General features: G+C 38.1%; 1 long non-coding RNA gene and 1 pseudogene across 7 annotated transcripts in view; one reads left to right on the forward strand and one right to left on the reverse strand.

Annotated features, from left to right (window-relative positions):
• The window catches only part of LOC105748955 (uncharacterized), a 55186-nt gene that overhangs the window by 21643 nt on the left and 12290 nt on the right, over positions 1-21253 (forward strand). The window lies entirely within an intron of this gene.
• On the reverse strand, positions 1086-1521 carry LOC101276812 (mitochondrial intermembrane space import and assembly protein 40-like; annotated as a pseudogene).

The raw sequence follows: 21253 nt of genomic DNA on the forward strand, positions 1-21253 counted from the left end.
TGGAATTGCTGGGTCATATGGTAGTTCTATTTTTAGTTTTTTGAGAAACCTCCATACTGTTTTCCACAGTGGCTGCACCAATTTACATTCTCACCAACAATGTATGAGAGTTCCCTTTTTCCACATTCTTGCCAACATTTGTTTTTTGTGTTCTTTTTGATGATAGCCATTCTGACAGTGTGACGTGATATCTCATTGTGGTTTTGATTTTTATTCCACTGATGATTAACGATGTTGAACATCTTTTCATGTGCTTGTTGGCCATTTGTATATCTTCCTGGGAAAAATGTCTATTTATGGTTCTGTCCATTTTTGTTTTCAGGTAAAAAATACGTTTTCCTTTTAATTGACACAGTTTCCTCTCTCGGCGCTACTTTGGTAATGATTAGGTCCCCACCTTTCAAGAACATTGCATCTGAACAGGCTGAGACAGAGCCAGTGTGAACACAGGCCCCCAACCTGGGCTTTTGGAATAACAAGAAGAGCAAAAACTAGCCTTTCTCTTCACTTACAAAGGGTCACTCAGAGGGTCCAAAGCTCTGCTTTCCAAACTAGAAAACCTGGAGCTCAATGCAAAATTGGAAAGCAAAATGTATCAGAAATGAAGCATAGTGCTTCCTCAGATACTCAAGTTCTGATCATCCCTCCTCTTCTACAAGAAATAGTCCCACTCCAACATTTTTAAAGAAAGATGTTTTGTTTCTGTTTCACTTTCCAACTGGGTGTAAAATCTACTAAAAGGGATACAATGAATAAAATAAATCAGCTCACTCACAAAAGACACTCCCAGATAATGATTTTTTGGTTGCTGAGATTATTCAGCATATTATTTCAAAGTGGCAAAATTCAGGACAATCTGAGAAAAGAATTCAAAAGTGGCAGCTACATTTGCTGATATGTCCATGTGAGACACACAGACACACAACCCCATTTTTCAGTGTATGTGTCAAGGGGCCAAGACCCCGATCAGCACAATAAGTTATTTTGTACATTACAGTGCACAGAAAAACAGAAGGAAAGACACTTTCTCAGAGAGGTTCATATTGCTCTGAAGGAGGCTGGAGCCCAGCACCCCAGAGCCATCATTAGCTGGACCCCTCCTCTTCTATGGTTGCAGTGGCCTCAGAGGCAGCTGTTTCCTCTAAACGATCCCCTGGCTTCTCCTTTTCCTTCTGGAAATAGAGGTCCGGGTACTTCTGCATGCACCCCTGCATGGCCCGGAACTGGTCTACACAGTCTGACCCCTTGACATCCTCCATGCTGTAGAGGAATCAGGAAAAGGCCACCTTGAAAAGTTTCCCACACGGACCACTGGCCATCCGCCCAAGGCATGGGCAGTTCCAGTTGATATCTCCATTTGGCAGGATCAGTCTCTTCTCCTCATACAGATCATTGGGGTCTGTATGAGGAGAAGAGACCCCAGCTCCAATTGGCCACCAGCTCCAATCTGCTTGGAGTTTCATAGTCTTCTTTGGTGACAAATATGATTCAATCCTTCCCTTTCTGCTGGCAGTAGATCATGGTGCAGGCTGGTGCTTTGACCGCACAGCAATGGCGGTGGTGGCCTCCAGGTTCTGTCCATTTTTAAATCAGGTTGTTTTTTTTTGATATTGAGTTGTATGAGCTCTTTATATATTTTGGATATTAACCTCTTATTAGTCATATCATTTGCAAGTATTTTCTCCCATTTAGTAGGCTGTCTTTTCATTTTGCTGATGGTTTCCTTTTCTGTGCAAGAACTTTTAAGTTTAATTAGGTCCAATTTATTTATTTTCTCTTTTGTTTCCTTTGCCTTAGGAGAGAAATCCAAAAAAATATTGCTATGATTTATGTCAAAAAGTGTTCTGCCTATGTTGTCTTCTAGGAATTTTATGGTTTCAGGTCTTTAAACCATTTGGAATCTATTTTTGTATATGGTGTGAGGAAATGTTCTAATTTCACTCCTTTACATGTATCTGTCTAGTTTTCTCAGCACCATTACTTGAAGAGTCTGTCTTTTCTCTATTTTACGTTCTGTCTCCTTTGCTGCAGATTAATTGACGATAAGAGCATACGTTTATTTCTGGGATCTCTATTCTGTTACATTGATCTATGTGTCTGTTTTTGTGACAGTAACATGCTGTTTTGATTACTGTGGCTTTGTAGTATAGTCTGAAGTAAGTGATCATGATACCTCCAGTTGTGTTCTTTTTTCTCGAGATTGCTTTGGCAATTCAGGGTCTTTTGTGTTTCCATATATATTTTAGGATTATTTGTCCTAGTTCTGTGAAAAATGTCATGGGTATTTTGATAGGTATTGTGTTATTTTTGTAGATTGCTTTGGTTAGTGTGGACACTAACAATATCAGTTCTTCCAATCCATGAACATGGGCTATTTTTCCATTTCTTTGGATCATCTTCAATTTCCTTCATCAATGTTTTATAGTTTTCAGAGTTAAGGTCTTCCATCTCCTTGGTACATTTATTCCCAGGTGTTTTATTCTTTTTGATGTGATTTTAAATTGGATTGTTTCTTGCTTTCTATTTATGATTGTTCATTATTAGTGTATAGAAAAGCAATAGCTTTCTATGTATTAATCTTGTACCCTAAAACTTTACTGAATTCATTTATTAGCTCTAATAGTCCTTTGGTGTAAATTTTAGGGTTTTCTACATATAGTATCATGTCATCTGTAAATAGTGATAGTTTTACTTCTTCCCTTCCAATTTGGATGCGTTTTACTTCTTTTTCTGGTCTGATTGCTGTGACTAAGACTTCCAATACTATGTTAAATAGAACTGGTGAGAGTGGGCATGTGTGGTTTGTTCTTGACTTTGGATAAAAAGCTTTCAGCTTTTCATTGTTGAGTATGATGTCAGCTGTGCGTTTGTCATAAATGGCCTTTATTATTTTGATATATGTTGCCTCTATATCAACTTTGATAAGAGTTTTTATCATGAATGGATGTTGAATTTTTCTGCATCTATTGAGAAGATCATGTGATTTTTATCCTTCCTCTTGTTAATGTGGTGTATCACACTGATTGATTTGTGACTGTTGATCCATTCTTGTATCCCTAGAATGTATCCCTTGTATCCCACTTGATCATGGTGCATAATCCTTTTTATATACTGTTGAATTTGGTTTGCTAATGTTTTGTTGAAGAGTTTTGCATCTATATTTGTCAGAGATATTGACCAGTAATTTTCTTTTTGTGTAGTGTCTTTGTTTGATTTTGGTATTATGCTAATGGTGGCCTTGTAGAATGAATTTGGGAGTGCTACCTCTTCTTCATTTTTTTGCAATATTTTGAGAAGGATAGGTATTATCCCTTCTCTACATGTTTATTAGAATTCCCCTGTGAATCTGTCCACTCCTGGACTTTTGTTTGCTGGGAATTTTTATTATTATTATAAATTCAATTTCACTGCTAGTTTTTGGTTTGTTCAAGTTGTCTATTTCTTCCTGATTCATTCTTGGAAGGTTGTATGTTTCTAGAAATTTGTCCATTTCTTCTAGGTTGACCAGTTCATTGGCATATAACTGTTTGTAGTATTCTTTTATGTTTTTTTTTGGTATCTCTGTGATACCAGTTATTATTTCTCCTCTTTCATTTCTCATTTTGTTTATCTGTGTCCTCTCTTTTTTTCTTGATGACTTTAGCTAAAAGTTTATTAATTTTATCTTTCCAAAAAAACAGCTCCTGGCTTTATCTTTTCTATTTTTTTTAGTCTCTAATTTATTTCCTCTCTGATTGTTATTATTTCCTTCTTTATGCTTACTTTGTGCTTTATTTGTTCTTCTATTTCTAATTCCTTTAGATGGTAAGTTAGGTTGTTTGACATTTTTCTTGTTTCTTAGGGGCAGACCTCTATCCTTGTAAACTTCCCTCTTAGAATTACTTTTGCTATGTTTCATAGGTTTTGGAAAGTTGTGTTTCCATTTTTATTTGCCTCAAGGTATTTTCTGATTTTATCTTTGATTTCTTCATTGAGGGGTTTTTAGTAACATGTTTAATCTCTTCATTTTGTGTTTTTCCCATTCTTCTTGTAATTGATTTCTAGTTTCATACTGCTGTGATTGGAAAAAATACTTGATATAATTTCTGTCATCTTAAATTTGTTGAGACTTGTTTTGTGACCTAACATGTGATTTATCCTAGAGGACACCCCACATGCACTTGAAAAGAATGTGTATTCTGCTGTTTTTGGATGGAATGTCCTATAGATATATATTAAGTTCAACTGAACTAATGTGTCGTTTAAAACTATTATTTCTTTGTTGATTTTCTGTTGGATGATTTGTCCATTGATGTAAGTGAGGTGTTAAAGTCCCCTATTAATATTGTAATATTGTCAATTTCTCCCTTTATGTCTGTTAATATTTGCTTTATATATTTACATACTTCTGTATTATGTGTATAATACAGAATTTTTTTGTATATTTGTTAATGAGTGTTATATCTGTTAATGAGTGTTATATCCTCTTCCTTTATTGTTAATGAGTGTTATATCCTCTTCCTTTATTGATCCTTTTATCATTATATAATGCCCTTCTTTGTCTTTTGTTACAGAATTCATTTTAAAGTCTGTTTTGCCTGATATAGTATTGCGACCCCTGCTTTCTTGTCATTTCCATTTGCATGAAATATCTTATTCCATCCCTTCATTTTCAGTCTGTATGTGTCTTTAGCTCTGGAGAGGGTCTTATGTAAGAAGCATATAGGTAGGTCTTGTTTTTGTTTTTTTTTTTTAATCCAATTAGCCAGCCTATGCCTTTGATTGGATAATTTAGTCCACTAGCATTTGGTAGGTATGTACTTATTGCCATTTTGTTACTTGTTTTCTGATTCCCATCTCAATTTTAAGAGGATTGTTCTTAAGCTCAGTATATAACTGCTTTTATATCATTTTGGTTATTTTTAAAATAATGTACTTAGAACTAAAATATGCTTCTTATAGAAAATTTAGAGAATAAAGACTCACATAAAGATGAAAATGAAAATCACCTGTATTCTCCCCACTCAGAAGTACCCTTTAAACATTTTGTTGAGTTTCCTTCTATTTTTTTTCTCTTAGGTACATCATTAAACTTCCATGGTCTGCCATTATAATCACCCCCTCACATGTAGTCTCAACCCCTCTACTACTCTTACCTTCATCACACATGTCTAGTAAAACCTCAACCCCCCCCCATCTTCTCTGCACCTGTGTCTGAGTAGCTGAATGCTACTGGAGAATATATAACTGAATTGATGTTTCCTTAATTTGATTATCTAAAATCACAACTTGCACATACTACGACCCAGAAACCCACTTATATTTCCCAGAATGATTTTATATGTTCTCCTCAAACCACCCACAACTCCTCCCTATTTTACCCTCACTCAGCTGTTGACCTTGCCTCATACTTAAGTGAAATAAAAGCCTTCAGATGATAACTCTAAAATTTCTAATGCAAACTTAACAAAGACTACCCTCATCAGCAGTTATCTTCACTTTTTCCCTTCTGTCATTATGGAGAGCCCTTTCTTCATCTTAGCCAATTCCAGGCCCTCCCTTATCCTATGGATCCAGTGCTCTTTGACCTTTAAAAGCACTTCACTTTGGTTATCCACTCTCCTTTTATCAAATTTTCCATTCTTTACCGTATCAGTTTTGTAACCATATTCTAATTTTCCAACTTTATCTTAGAAACAACACCAAAAACAAACAATCAAACCTTAGTTCCATAGCTCCCTGAAGATTGGTTTCACTCATTTCCCCATTATCCTGCATAACCAAACTTCTCAAGAGTTGTTAAATGTATTAGTTCCACCTCCTTAACTTTTCTTTAATCCATTCTAATATGGTTTCCACATTGCCCCACGACTATACTGAAATTTCTTGTCTCAGGATCACTGACAATGGTCACACAGCCATTTGCAATCTACACATCTCTGTCCTCTTATCCACCCTTTGAGCATTTGATGGGATTGGCCATTTACTTCCTGAAACACTCTCTTCTCTTGGCTATCATTACACTATTGTTTCCTAGTTTTCCAAATGTACTGGCTTATTACATCAGTTTCCTTTTCCAGCTGGCTCCTACGCCTCCTCTGAAGTATTGGCAGTCCTCTGGTTTAAGTTGTGGATCCTCTTCTCTTCTTTTGCTTTTTCTCCCTGAGTGATCCTATTAATTCCCAGTCTTTAAAAAATCAGTATGACTAAAGACTCCAAAGTTTATATCTCCAACCTAGATAATTTTTTTTCTGAGCACCATTACAATTTTGCTTACCTGATAGCTCAACCTGTATGTCTTACAGACACTTAAATCATATACATCTAAGATAAAACTTCTCATTTCTCTTCTGAAAGTGAATCCCTCCCCTATCTGTTCTATCCAAATAAATGGCACATTATCCTTTAGTTGCTCAATTCAGAAACCTGAGTCAGTCCTGATTTTCTTTTCCCATAACCCTTATCCAAAGCATTGGTAACTTCACTTGATTCTACTCCCCAAAATATCTTGACTCTGTCTTTTCTCCATTTTCTTGGCTCCTGGTCATAGCCCATCCTTCACAGACTATGTTGACATCTCTTTGATGTCTCTCTGATTCCACATTTGCTCCTCTACAATCCATTTCCACATCACAAGCAAGAGTGATCATCTTCTAGAACATAAATTAAACATTCCTTAAAAACTGTAAGTGGCTTTTCATTATACTTGTAACAAATTCAAACTCTTTACAAGAGCTGGATGGCTCTATAGATCTACCGCATTTGTCTCTGCTGATCTCTCCAACCTCAGGCTGCACTACTCCATCACTACACCAAAGCCACTCTTTTTCAAATACATCCACATCTTTCCCACCTTAGGATGTTCATACATGCTGTTCCCGCTGTTCTTTTCTCTCTACTGTTGCCTTGTTTGACTTCTTGTCTGTTGGAAATCAACTTAAATATTGTCTTTTCTGCAGATGCCTTTTCTGTCCAGTCTAACTAAAGTAGGTAGAATTTCTATTCCATCCATCTGTGAGTGAAGTGATCTGAATATCTCTCAAATGCCAATTTTTAATCTTTTCTCAGAAAACAGTTTCTTCCCCTATTAGTGCTATAAATCCCAGTGATCTATTCTTGGAAAAGCCAATTTAAATATGAAATACTGACTGTGATATGATAACAGTTGCATGACAATAGACTTGGATTCAAATTTGAATTTGGACTTGTTACTTTTAAAATCAGCTCTTTCCTCTTCTGTTTCTTAATTAGCAGATAGATGATAAATCAAAAAGAATGAAATAAAGGGGAGATACAGTACAGTTGCTGAATGACAAGACAGCCTCGTAAAACTTCTTGCATTTAAGGGCAGAAGAATCATGAAGGAGAGGGGCAAATATTCCTTAAATGCTCACTCTGTATTAGGGCACTATACTAGATACTTAACTAGCTGTTCTGACTTTAGGGCACTGCTAGGCCAAAGCCAGGGACTACTAACTCATAACATTTTAGAATTGCAAAGAATCTCACAGATCATTTATTATGTAATGAATGTACCCATTATGAGATTCCTCTAGTAATACGTGATCTAGTGCTCTCCCAGTCTACCCTTGAACTCTCTACTTCCCACTGAAGCTCATTCCATGGTTAATAATTCTAATTACCAGAAAGTTTTAGCTTAATGGCATATAAATCTGTCTCCATGTAACTTCCACTCACTATTCCTGTTTCCATCCCCTGCAACCAAACAGAGTGAGATGTCTCAGTCCACCCCATGAGTCTTCCAGGTATTTGGTCATCAAGTTGCCCTCGGGGCTCCTCCAGGCCAAATGTTATCAGTTGGGTTTGGACTTAGAGTTTGAGTGACTTGAGGCTGATTGGCCACAACCAGGATTCCTGCAGACTTCCTCCCTTCATTTTTCCCTGTGCCTCTGGGCCAAGTGTACATAGTTGAGATCATTTCACAGCCCCTTCTCTCTAAATAATGACTTCTTTAGGCATAAGGCTGCTCCTATTATTATTGTCCATAGAATACCTGTTCTTTAAATGTCAGCATAGTACTTGTGCTATATGTATATTAATTAACTTTAATCCACACAATATCCTTGGATGGTAGGTACTAGTTTGAAACATATGAAATTGTCATTTTTATTGTTTAAAAATGGTTGAATATCAGCGACTTCAAATGGTGCATTTATTATTAATCTGATTTTATAGATGAGAAAAGCAGAGCCTTACACATGTGATATATCCTGTTCAAGGCCACAAAGCCAAGAGCAGGGTGAGGTCTACCCCTACATCAGTCTAGCTCAAGAGGTGGCTCATTTGCTGCATGTGCTGCTTCTTTATGTATCACCTTGCCATTGCAGATGGGAGGATTCAAGGTAAAGACAGAGGCCACAGTCTTTTGTAATGCAGCATGGCAGAGTGGAAAGGAAACATTTGAGATAGTTGTATATTTGCTAAATACGTATATTCCAGCACTTATTATTTGTGTGGACTTGAGAAAGTTACCGAACCTCCCAGAAACCCAATGAGTGTATCTCTAAAATTGGGTTATTAATATTTAACTTGCAGTGCTTGTACGAGGATTCAGTGAGTTGACGTTCTATCAAGCTCCCACCCAATACCTTCCTGTTGCCTGGCATATCGTGCTGTATGGTCTCAGCCCACTCACCCTCTCTTTCTCCTACATCAAGGGACCGCTAACTTCTCCCTAAAAGGCCAATAGTAAATATCTCAGGCTTTGTTAGCCAAGAGGAAATATCCTCATCTCTTTAAGAACCTGTTCTCATTAAAAAGCTATAGTTATCTGACCACTTTGAAAAATGTAAAAGCTATTCTTAGCTCACAGGCCATACCAAAACAGGTAGGTCAGGGGGCTGGAGTTTGCCAGCCCCTACACTAGCTGATTATTATGTAGTTTCTTCTCTCTTCTCAAGTCTCCAGCAGCTTCTAACTCATGCTCACTCTCAATGATTACATTGCTTCTTCTTTCATTGAGAAAATAGAAGCAATCAGAAAAGATGTAGCAGCAGTTCCCCTTGCCTTATTTATTGTGCCTGAATTCCCCTCCTTGTCCCTATAGCTAAGGGTCTCTCTGGGCTCCTGACACAATCTAGCCCTTCTGCTTGTGCACTTAATTCCATTGTCTCATACTCTCAGGAACATTGCTCTAACAATTCTCCCCTAGCTCCTTCAAAGCACTAACATTTCTTCCTCCATTGAATCATTCCCATCAGTGAGCAAACATGCTGTGATTTTTCCCATCTTAAGAAAGCTCTCCCTCGACCCCACTTCCTCCTGCGCTTACCACTCATTCCCCATTTCTTGCAGTAAAACTCTATGAATGAATTAGCTTTCTAGGCTAACTCTAATTGCTCTTTTCCCATTCTTTCTTCACTATCACCCCATCAGTAATGAACTCCAGGTCGTTTACATGAATGAGCAGTTCTCAGTCCTCGTCTAGTCTGATTTATCAGCAGCGTTTGCCACAGGATCATTCCTTTCTCCCTGAAACCCTCCTTCATGTGCCTTGTTGGGTACTAGACTCTACTTCTTTCCCTCCTGAATCACTGCTGGTTCTTCTCAGATTCTTTGCTGTTCATCTTTATCTCAGGGATGAGTCCTTAGATCTCTCCTATTTTCTGTCTACATTCTGTCTTGTAATGATCTTATATAGCCTTATAGCTTTATCTGTACGTTATGACTTCAGTATGTATATTTCCACCCTAGGCCATTTCCTGAACTCCAGGTTTTTATATCTGTCCATTTAACATCTCTACTCTGATATCTAATTGGTGTCTCAAACTCACCATGAGTTTGAGCTCCTGATATCCCCCATCAACAAAATAGCCTTCTCTTCTAGTCTTTCTCATTTATGTAAACTGCAATTCCATTCTTTCAGTCACTCAGGCTAAAAACCTTAGCTTTATCCTCTTTAAAATTTTTTTTAATCAACTTTTTGAGTGTGATTTATGCCCAGTAAACTTTGCCCATTTCAAGTGTACAATTCAATGAATTTTGACTGATGTATATACCAGGAAATCACTGCCACAATCAATATACAGAACATTTCTCTCTCTCTTTGTCACCCATTCCTCTCTTTTCCCCTGTCCCCTAAAGAGCACTGGTCTGCTTTCTGTCACTGTGGGGTTACTTTACATTTTCTACAATTTTATATAAATAGAATTCTACAGTGTGTACTTTTTGGTGTCTGTGTCTTTTACTTAGAATAAACATTTTGAGATCCATTTTTGTCGTGTGTGTTGGTAGTTCACTTCTTTTTGTTGTGATTCATGTTCCCTTATATGGATAATTGTTTATGTCTTCTCCAAGTGATGGACATTTGGGTTGTGTCCAGTTTTTGGCTATTCTGAATAAAGCTGCTATGTACATTCAGTAGAAGTCTTTGTTCAGACATTTGATTTCAGTTTTCTTGAGTAAATCACTTAGGTACAGAATGTCCAGGTAGAATGGTAGGTGTATTGGGTAACTTTTAAAGAAACTGTCAAACAGTGTTCCAAGGTAGTTGTGCCATTTCATATTCCCACCAGCAGTGTATTAAAGTATGAGTTCCTGCACATCCTTGCCTGGCTACATCTTCAACTGCTCTTTTTCTCACATCCAATCTGAAATTCCATCTATTAGGAAATCCTGTTGCCCAAATCTTCAAAATACACCTAGAATCCTATTCCTTCTCATCCTACTACTGCCACCATTTTGGTAGAAGACAGTCTCACTGGGTGTTTTCAATGGCTTTCTGCTTATGCCCTTCAGTGTGTTCAAAACACAGCACTTGAAATACACTTGTTAAGTATAAGCAGTTTCTATCACTCCACTGTTTAAACCCTTGGTGGCTGCCCTTCTCAGAGCAAATGCCAAGGGTATTATAGTGGCCCATTTGCCTCTTCTCGATCTGTCCATTCCTAATGCCCTTGACTTTCCATGCTCCCACTTTTCCTTCTCTCCTTTCCTTCTCTCAATGCTACCTTGAATACACCAAGTTTGCTCCCATCTCAGGGCCTTTGCACAGGCTGTTTTCTGGTCCCTTTCTTTCTCAGATACATATATGACTCCCATCTTCACTTCCTTCAGATCTTTACTCCAAAAACCCTTTCTCTATGAGGCTTTCCTTGATTCTCCCATTTAAAATCGCACCCATCCCACTCCTTAGTCCATGTTCCTACCTTATTTCTGCCATCGCGCTTATCACCATTTGGTAGTCAATATACATTTGCTGACCCTCATCTATGTGCCAATGACTATTCTAGGCACTTGAGAGGCAGTGTTAAATGAAACAGTCAAAAATCTCTATCATCCTGGAGTTTTCACATATTTTATTAATTTATCTTGCTTCTCAATCATCTCCCATCCACAAGAATAAAAGCTCTGTGATAACAGGGATTATGTCTGTTTTGTTTAATGCTGTCTCACTACTGCCCAGAAAAATGCTGGCAAATAGTAGGATTTCAACAAATACCAGCTGTTGTCTTTTAATTTCATTTTTCCAAATAAAAAAGCAAACTCTGGTCCAAGCTTTATTAATGTAGAATAGATTACTGCAGTGTCCTACTTTGGACTTTGAGGGAATCTGCAGCCTGTGAAAATTGAAGACACAATTGAATTGCTAATTAAAAAATGGAACCAGTTCAATTCTGTAATCCTCTAAGAGTGGGTTTTAAACTCTGAAGTAGTATTAATCTAATTTTCTAGACTGCTTATCAGGAAAACTCCATTTCTCTGCAGACAGCCTCTTCCAAGACCTTTGGGTTGATGAGCAGCTGCCTGAGTGTTGAGCAATGAGCTGGGCTGTTCTGCAGATTTCCCCTTCTTTAGAAATGTGCCTTTTAACACGTTGTCTGGATTAATGTTTCCCAAAGTGTGTTCTCTTGACCACCTGCATTAGCACTGATCAACTCCAACCACTGAATCAGGATCTCTAAGGGTAGGATTCTGAAATCTTCCTTCTTTACAAACTCCTGATGTAGTTGGCTATTTGAAGTTTGAAATTATTTGTTTTAAAATTTGTCTGAGTTAGGACAACTGGGTCTAGGAGGATTGAACCACTGTAATTGAAGGCAGTATGGCAAGGATCCTCAGCAGGTGGATTGAGATGTTCAGGTGAGGGTTGGAAGATTTGATCGAAGCCAAAGGTTAGTAGTTTTAGTTTTGCCCTTGTTATGGGTTGAATGGTACCCCCCCCCAAAAAAAATAAAGTCCCAACTCCCAGTACCTCAGAATGTTACCTGGTTTGAAAATATAGTGGTTGCAGATATAACTAGTTAAGATGAGGTCCTACTGGGATAGGTTGGATCCCCAATCCAATTTGATTATTGTCCTTACAAAAAGAACTCCATGTAAAGACAGGGACACAGGAAAAATGCTATGTGAAGATGAAGGATTAGATGTTGCATCTACAAGGCAAGGGACACCAAAGATTGTCAGCAAACCACGAGAAGCTAGGGAAAGGCAAGGATGGATTCCTCTACAGGTTTCAGAGGGACCATGACCCTGCCAACACCTTGATTTTGGACTTCCAGCCTCCAGAAATGAGCGACAATAAGTTTCTTTTATTTTCAGTCTCCCAGTTTGTGGTACATTGTTTTGGCAGCCCTAGGGAACCAATATTGCCCTTGTCCTTCAGTTATTTATCAAACAACTAAAAATATATTATTGAGGTGGGATTATAGATAAAAGAAGAAGAGGCCAGAGTGACAACTTCAGGGACTTCTAGAACTCAGGGAATTTTAAATGTAGGCTTGAAATTTTTCTAGAGGATAGACAGTCCAACGGAAGAATAAGGAAGCTAGAAAAATGTTCACCCCTACCTGAAAGCTGATGTATGACAGAAATGGCATTGTTAGAAAGTGAGAAAGAGGTCAGCTAGTTAGTATATAGGGGTAGGAAATTTGGTTATCCATATACAAAAATAAAATTAGATTCCTACTTCATATAATAACAACAACAATAATAATAGTAATAGTAATCACTTAAATGCATTTAGTAGGTACTGTTCTAAGAGGTTTTGTATATCCTAGTTGCAACTTCACACTTATCTATCAATAGGTGCTACTATTTTTATACCCATTTTACAGATTAAGAAACTAGGGCATGTAGAGGTTAAGTAACAGGCTAAAATGTGATGGAGGTGAGATGTGAACTCAGGCAGTCTGGCTTCAGACTCCATGCTTTCAATCACTATGCCATACTAGTTCACACTTCATAAAGAAATCGAGTCAAGGTATATTAAAAATTTGACAGTGAAAATAAAACCAAAAAAATTTAGAAGAAAACAAAGAATATCTTTACGGCTTCTAGCATGAAATAAATAAAACAGGAAAAATACAAATTATAAAAAATATGGATGGCATATACTATAATAAAAACTTTGTTCATCAAAAGACATCATAATAAGAGTGAAAAAGAAGTATTTGCAGCATGTATAATCAACAGAGGATTAAAATGCCGTGTATGTAAGAAATTCTGCACATCAATAAGAAAAGGACAAACAACACAATAAAAAACGAGGTCCATAAAAAACACACACAGCAACATGGAACCTCACAGATGAGGAAACATAAATGACTAATAATCACTTGAAAAGATGATTATAATTTCACATCTATCATATTTGCAGAAATTTAAAAAACCTGCCAACACTATATTGTGATAAGGATATAAAGCAATGGCAATTCCTATACACAGCAGGAGGAATGTAAATTGGTGTAGCCACTTTGGAGGTCAGTTTTACAATATTCAGTGAAGTTGAAGATTCCCTCACCTTATAACTCAGCAGTCCAAAGGAATATACTCCAGGGCAACTTGCCCATATAGTCAAGGAGACAAGAGACATGTTCACAGCAAAATGGTTTGTAATAGCAAATGCTTAGAAACAACCTAAGTTGTCAACAGAAAAGTGAATTAACTCATGGTGGTGTATTTATATAATGGACTACTATGCAGCACTGAAAATTAATAAACTAGAGCCAAATATATTTATAGGAGAACTTTATAAACATAATGATGTCTTGAGAAAAGAAAATCACAGAATGTGTAAAAGTTAAAAGCATAAACAAAACTTATAAATGTTAAAAATATATAAAGGTTAACAAATTAAAAAAAAGAGTATATAAAGGTTAAAACATACAACACAATACAAAAATTGTTAAGGGCTACATAGAGACAGAATAAAAATACAACAACAACAAAAAGATTGGAAAAGACAAACCCTAAATTCAGGACAGTGTTTACCTTTAGAATGAAGGTATATTTGTAATGAGTAAACAAAGGGCATTAAATATAATGGATCAGTACTATTTTATCTCTTAAAGTAGGGGTGGGTGCTTAGGGACTTATTTGTTATTTCCTTTTCTATGTCTTAAATATTGCAAAAATAAATTTTTTAAAAAGAAAAGATCATCTGGCAGCTATTGAGAGCTATAAGAAGCAAGCAAGTCATCTGAATGTCAAATGTTGGAGCTACAAGTCAGAAGAGGCAGGAAGTGGCCACAGTCTTTGCTTCCTCTGACTCCCCCTCACTCTTCCTCTCTTATTCCAGAATGGTGGTCAGAAAAGAGAAACACTGGAAAAATGTCTTTTTTCGTCTTTCTGAGATCCAGGCTCTTCATATTTTGGTCCCTTCCTCTTGGTTGGATAGGGCACTGTTTGGGTAAAGAGCATTCTTTTTGGCGTGAGTACTGCTTTTTCGCAGAGTTGCTGTGGTTTCTAGTCTTTTGTGTTTGACAAGCTCTTTTTGATTTAATATTTTCTAGTGTGCCTTTGATTAACATGCTCTAAGTAAGCGAAGTCTCTCACAAATAAAGTGTGACTGACGTACAGCTAATATTCCTCCTCCACACCACCAAAGTGTCTTCTAGACAAGCAATAAATAAGAATCAAAGAGCTTGGTGTCTGGTGCCTCTGGAGGGCCTTATAGCATATCTCTGGGAATCCATTTGGTCTCAACCAAGAGGAAAAGCTGAAAAGAGGGACGTGTATTTCACACAAATTAATAATCTTGGCATTTCCTATGCTCTTCTATTCAGCAATGTCAACAGAAAATATCATTTTGGCTGTGGGTGTTGTCACTTAACACTTTGCCACAGTGAGTTTTGCCCAAGTATTTTAGTATAACGGGTAGAACAAATCTGAGTGCAGGTATTACTCTTTTTGTATTATTTCAATGATGTTGTTCCCTTACCAGCACCATGGGTGCTTTCTTATTTGCAAAGGACCAATGGGGAGGAATAAAATGCAGCCAGTCAACCGCTTTGTTTACATGAATTCAGAAGGATCCAACCTAGAAAACTCTTTCAAAAACTGGAAAAATAAAATCAATGCTTTCTCTCCCTTGAAAACTTATATTTCATAATAATCATTATTTTGGTCACAGTGGCAGGGAATTATCTTCCAGAGAATTTAGTATTTTTTACTGTTGTAGGGATTTTTTTGTTTGGTTTTGCCAATTGCTGTTCGTTTAAATTTGGTCCGCCTACTGAAATTGAATCTGGAGCTGAAGAATTGAAAGATTTTAATAACATTCTTAAAAGACATGGCTTTATAAAGTGGTAATAGGAGGGAGGTATTGCCTGGATATGGTAGTATTTGTCTCAAGGGACAGGTGTGATCTGAATACTCTCCTTGTCTGCAGGAATATTCCTCTATAAAAGATGTGATTAGGATGGGCATGGGTGGGAGGACTTTCCCCTGGAACCCTGTTTATTGTGCATAAAAGATGGCTTAGGCACCATTTAAAGCCTTCGTCCGGTTATTAAATCTTGTGATGCTGGAATGGTGAATTTTATCACCTGGTTATCCATCTTCTAACAGCATCCAAAAACATTTTGCCAGACATATGACTGGATTTCTCCAGTAAATAATTTGTACTTTGCAGTCATCTGAATGAGAAAAGCTTTCCTATAGTATTATTTAATTCTTAGAAGCATATTTATTTTCCTAGACCACGTGCATTTGGTTACTTAGCAAAGAATGAATGAAAAAGTCCTTGTTAGGTGTGGTCTGTAAAAGTAGATGTGACAGTCTTGTTCACACTCTTTATTAATATATAAAACAATGCCTGCCACATAATACACGCTCTTTACCCACTGAAAGAAAAGAAGAATGAATGAATGAATAGATGACAGATTGAATATGGGACTTTAACTGTTATGTTCTTCATAGTCATTCTTCTAACATTACAGAATACCAGTCCTGTATTCTATAACTAGAATGAGATATGAAGAGCAGTAGGAAGTACCTAGAAAATAGAAAAGAAGGCAGCAGCTGGGAAGCACGGGCGGGTCAAAGGCCTCTAATCGTCTTGTGTTTTATATCCACAAGATTAAAGATTCCTTCTGAGTTTTGATTAAGGATGCATAGTTACAAGATTAATCGGCGAGTCAAATTAGAAAAGGTTTAACTTCAATCTCAGAATTAATCAAAGCTCCCCCTGCCACCCCCTCGCTCACATTAAGCTGTCTTTACAACATGGGATTAGAGAAAACCATCTAAGACTTTGCGTCCCCGGGCTCTCTGTTACCTCTTCTGTACAGCTGTCCTCATTCAGATCACAAACAATTCTCTTGTCAAGAATCAAAGCTCATTTCCCCTTGAAGTTTCTGTTTATACCCAGGCCTGAATTTATTCTAGTGCCTCTGCACATATTTATTTATTTTGGTGACCTGCAGTGTCCTGTATCATGCACTCGTCTTATGCATTGTCACGAAACATATTAAAACTTAGTATACTTGTCTGTGTCCAAAAACACCTCCTTAATCATTCCAGTAATTATGCAAACACTCCCATGAGACTGGCTATAAACATGTCCTTCCCTTCCCGAGGAGACTTCTGACTCTGTCCTTGGAAGCCACACCAAAGGAGTGTGGGCAGAATGCACAATTAATAACTCCACTGAGAAGAGGTTAATGTGGTCATGAGGCACCCAAGAAATAAAACTGCCATTGCTTTATTAAAGGCTGTAATTCAGGCACAGGCTTGCATGGTAACAATAAAACAATTTTAAAGAAATAAATAAAAGGACCAGAAAGAAAAATGTAGATTTTAACTGTGCCTGGATTCTAGATTTTGCAAATATATTTTCTTGACTGATGAACAATAAGAGCCATTGCCCTTTAAATGTGTCACTGGTTGCAAGAAAATGTAAAAGTCCAAGGAAATTCTATAGAGACTTTGCTACTTATGGCTCAAAACCTGCCCCCAAATTTCCTAAGGACATCGAACTCTTGACGGTCCATATTTGATATGGTCCCACCTCTTCAAGGGGTAAGATGATCATGCTTAATCATGTAAGTTTTCCTTTCCCCTCTGTGGGAGGGGACCATGAGTTCAGAGAATCAGGGTCATTTAAAAAGGCCTATATCATCCCTCCACCCTTTTTCTGACTTACTTAGTACCAAAGAAGATGAGGAGAAATGTAAAGAGTCAGACCTTAGGTTCTTACATAAGGTTCAAAAACACAAAAGAGAACTCATGATCGGGTCCTGATGTACAATCTCACAAAATGGAAAATGTCAAATATAAAGATAATGAGACTCCATTTAGTGCTAACGTGAACTCTTTAGGAAGACTGGGATAAGGGAGAGCCATAGACTCTGACATGTGGCAGCCAACACTGGCTGTTTATAACTGAATGAAGGAATGGATGCTTTGGATTGCCTGACCTCAAATCATTGAGATAGCATTTTCATTTCAAAATGTCTGCAGGGCATGATGGGAGGATCCCTGAGAAACTAATGATATAGCCCTTCCAACCTCTAAGTTTGGAATGTAGAAAGAAAAATCATCAGGCATCTGGGAATGGGGATTAGTGGAGAAGGCCTTTATGGACAAGTAGAAAATAGTGGGCTTTATCTTTTAAACCACCTAGTCAATGGAGAATTTTGGACAGAGGAATAATGGGATAGAAGTGGTGTCTAAAAAATATGGATTTGGGTACAATATATCTTGAAGGATATCTGGGAAAGAGGCTAGTTCAGAATATTTTTTTCAGTAATCTGTCTGAGAACATGAAATACTATTGGTGTGTTGGATGAGCTCAACAAGGAGAGAAATAAGAGACTTTATTTTTCTTCATCTATTGTATTTAAGCATACTCTGTTCAATCCTCTCCCCTTACCCTTGGATGAAATCTGGGCAAGATCTCATAGCTTTCTTGTCCTTTTGCCTCATTGGACAAGAGTCCCATTCTACTGTCCAGTCTTAAACAGTTCAGTCCAGTCTTAACAAAAACTTCAGCTCCATATCCAGTTCTGAGGTTCTCTCCTTCCCCCCAGCTCAGGTTTGACCTATCATCAAAGGTAGGGGTGCAGTCTTTCCCTTTTCTATTCCTTTCTTTTTTTCTCTTTTTCCTACCTCCTGCTACTGGCTCCTCCAGGATTAGAGCATGGGAAAGAAGGGGTTAGAATGAAAGGGAGAAAGAGATTTTTACCTACTTCATGTTATTTGTAGGTGTCTTCTGGCTGTTAATGACTTGTGTGGCAGACCTCCAAATTCTGGCTCATCTTTGGGGTGCTGTGTGGTCTGTTGTGTGTTCCATGTGGACTCTGAATTGTGTGGCAAGAAATTCCTTCTATGGTTGTCTTCTTCCAACCCTCCCTCTACCATCTTCTGCCCTGCATATCCTTCCGCATCAAGATGGTGCAAGCCTGGCTACCTTCAAGTGTTCACTGAACCCATGGGAAAGGCAGGGGTCCTTGCCATTCCAAATTCAGGCTGCTTCTGATGTTCTTTTCCTCTCTCCTGTCAGCATCTCTATCTTTTATATTCTCCAGCGGGAGGCAGATACCAGACTCTATATTCACAAATACCCCTAAACTCTAGTGCATCCATGTCAAACACTCCAGAGTACAATTACACTGTATTCTTCTCCAGGGAAGTAAGAATTCCTGCAACTTAGCAAACCTCCAGCTGGGGAGTGAAATATTGTAATGGGGGGACTTCATATGTTGAAGTCTTAGCCCTAGTACTTCAGAATGTGACTGTACTTAGAGATAGAATTTTTAATGAGGTAATTAAGATGAAACAAAGTCATTGAGGTAGGCTCTAATCCAATGTGACTGGTGTTCTTGTAAGAAGGGAAGATTAAGACACAGACACACAGAGGGAAGATACATGGAGAAAAGACACATGGAGAAAAAGGCCAAGGAGAGAGGCCTCAGAAAGAACCAACCCTACTGACACGTTGATTGTGAGCCACCCAGTTTGAGCCACCCAGTCTGTGATATTTGTTATGGCAATCCTAGCACACTAATATAGGTACCCATTTTCATTTTGTTCCCCCACTTCTATAAATTGGGATGTGTCAGGCCATTTCTTGGTTATCTCTTACAGATGCCTCTTGTCTTAAACTTTGGGCCTTCCCTTGAAGATCTGAGACCACAGGAGACATTCTACTCCAAGCTTACTTTAGAAGGTCTGGATGAAGATGGTAGAACAGATGCTGTGATGTACTCTGCATATGCCCTCAGCCCACCTGATTTTAGGGTAGCTGCCCCATGTACCATTGCCAGGGTCCTTCACCAAGATTGTGCCAAGGGTTTTCTCTGAGTTGTTTTCTCCAAAGCTACAGAAGGCTGCTGAAACTTGGCCAGGGGCAATTCAGACTTTCAGGAGAGTAAGCACCCATGGAGGCAGTCTTTATCTTCAAGGTGAATAATACCTCTGCTTCCCATTACCTGGTGTGACAACACTGAAGAATGTTCTGCAGTTTCCCAGAGGATCCCCAGAGAGACTGAGCCACAGCTGCCCACCATGTTATCCAGTTCATTAACACACCATGTACTGACTTTCCTCCATCGCCATCTACTTTTCCCTTACTTCTGTTTTTGGGGATTAACTCCTGGCTGTGCACCAAGTCCTTGTCTTAGGGTTTGCTTCTTGGGGAGACCAAATTATGACAAGTTGTGCCTTGGGCTGTGAGATTGAATTAGTGTCTACTTCTGAGGTTTTCCTGGTTCTATGTAGACTGTTGCTTATTGATTTTTCTCTTCATCAAAGGGAAAAGAATTTGAAAAGGAATAGATACATGTATATGTATAACTGAATCACTTTGCTGTACACCTGAAACTAACACAACACTGTTAATTAACTATACTCCAATATAAAATTAAAACAAAAAAATAAAAAAAAAACAAAAAAGTATGTGTAAATGACACAAAGCTAAGTAAGATGCTGCCACTACATTCAAAGCATTTATAAACTGAGAAGATTATATAATCCATAGAAGCTTATTGGCACAGATATACTGCAAAGTTCTTTGAGACGCTTCCATAACTCTTGAAATCTTAGGAAGAAGGAAGAATGACGAGGGCACCATGGGGTGTTGTGAGCAGCGGTATTGTAGGTAATTCAACATAACCATCTCCATGGCACTTCTGACACTGCAAACATGTAACACCTTTCAGTTGCGTTCCTTATGCTATTTTCACCATATTCTGAATTTGACCAGCTCGTCTAATGAACTATTTGCATTCCAGCTAGGATCTCTGAGGCAATGTCCATTTAGTGGTCACTGCATTGGGGAGAACCTTATGATTTCTTTGCTTTGAAAATGAGACTGTTTCATCTGCATGAGAGCCATCTCAGGGAGAGTACAAAGTTGTTGGCTAATATGTTGAGGGTGGTGGATGATTAAGAATAAAGCGTTCAAATTCTGATCGTGCCACTCACTAGTTTGGTGGTCATGGGCTGGTTACTTAACTGCCTTCCACTTCCACTTCCTCTTCTGTGAAATAGAACAAAATATTAGCACCTGCTGATTAAAGGTGTTAAATGGATCAAATGAGGCAATACATTTAAAGTTGTTAGTAGGATGCCTAGAACGTGAATGATGGCCCAAGAAATATTAGTAATAACGGGGATGATACTGCTGCAGCAAAGAAATGTAGCTTTTTCTATGTGGTCCCAGAAGCAGAGACAGGACTGGTACTAGGCCTGAATAGACCCACCTGAGGATGGAGTATTTCCTGTGTGGTGACCCCTAGCAGAGGCTGGGTGATGAGTTCTCTCTCTCAGCCAGGATATTAGAAGGGTTTCAAGGAAGGAGTGGAAAGAGAAGACACTTAGGATGACCGCCAGCCCCAGGGTCTACCCCTTACTTTACTCCACAGATGCAGGGAGGCTTCAGGTGAAGGCACAGATATGAGACAGGAGTTTTGAAAAATCCACAATATTCTGTTGAAGTCTGAAGGCAAAAGTGTAGCACTTGTGTGAATGGCACCAAGAACTTGTGCATCTCTGTACTGGGGTATGGTGGAGCTGACTGGAGGAGGACAGC

The sequence above is a fragment of the Orcinus orca genome, chromosome 5, assembly GCF_937001465.1.
Source record: "Orcinus orca chromosome 5, mOrcOrc1.1, whole genome shotgun sequence".
Taxonomy (NCBI): Eukaryota; Metazoa; Chordata; class Mammalia; order Artiodactyla; family Delphinidae; genus Orcinus; species Orcinus orca.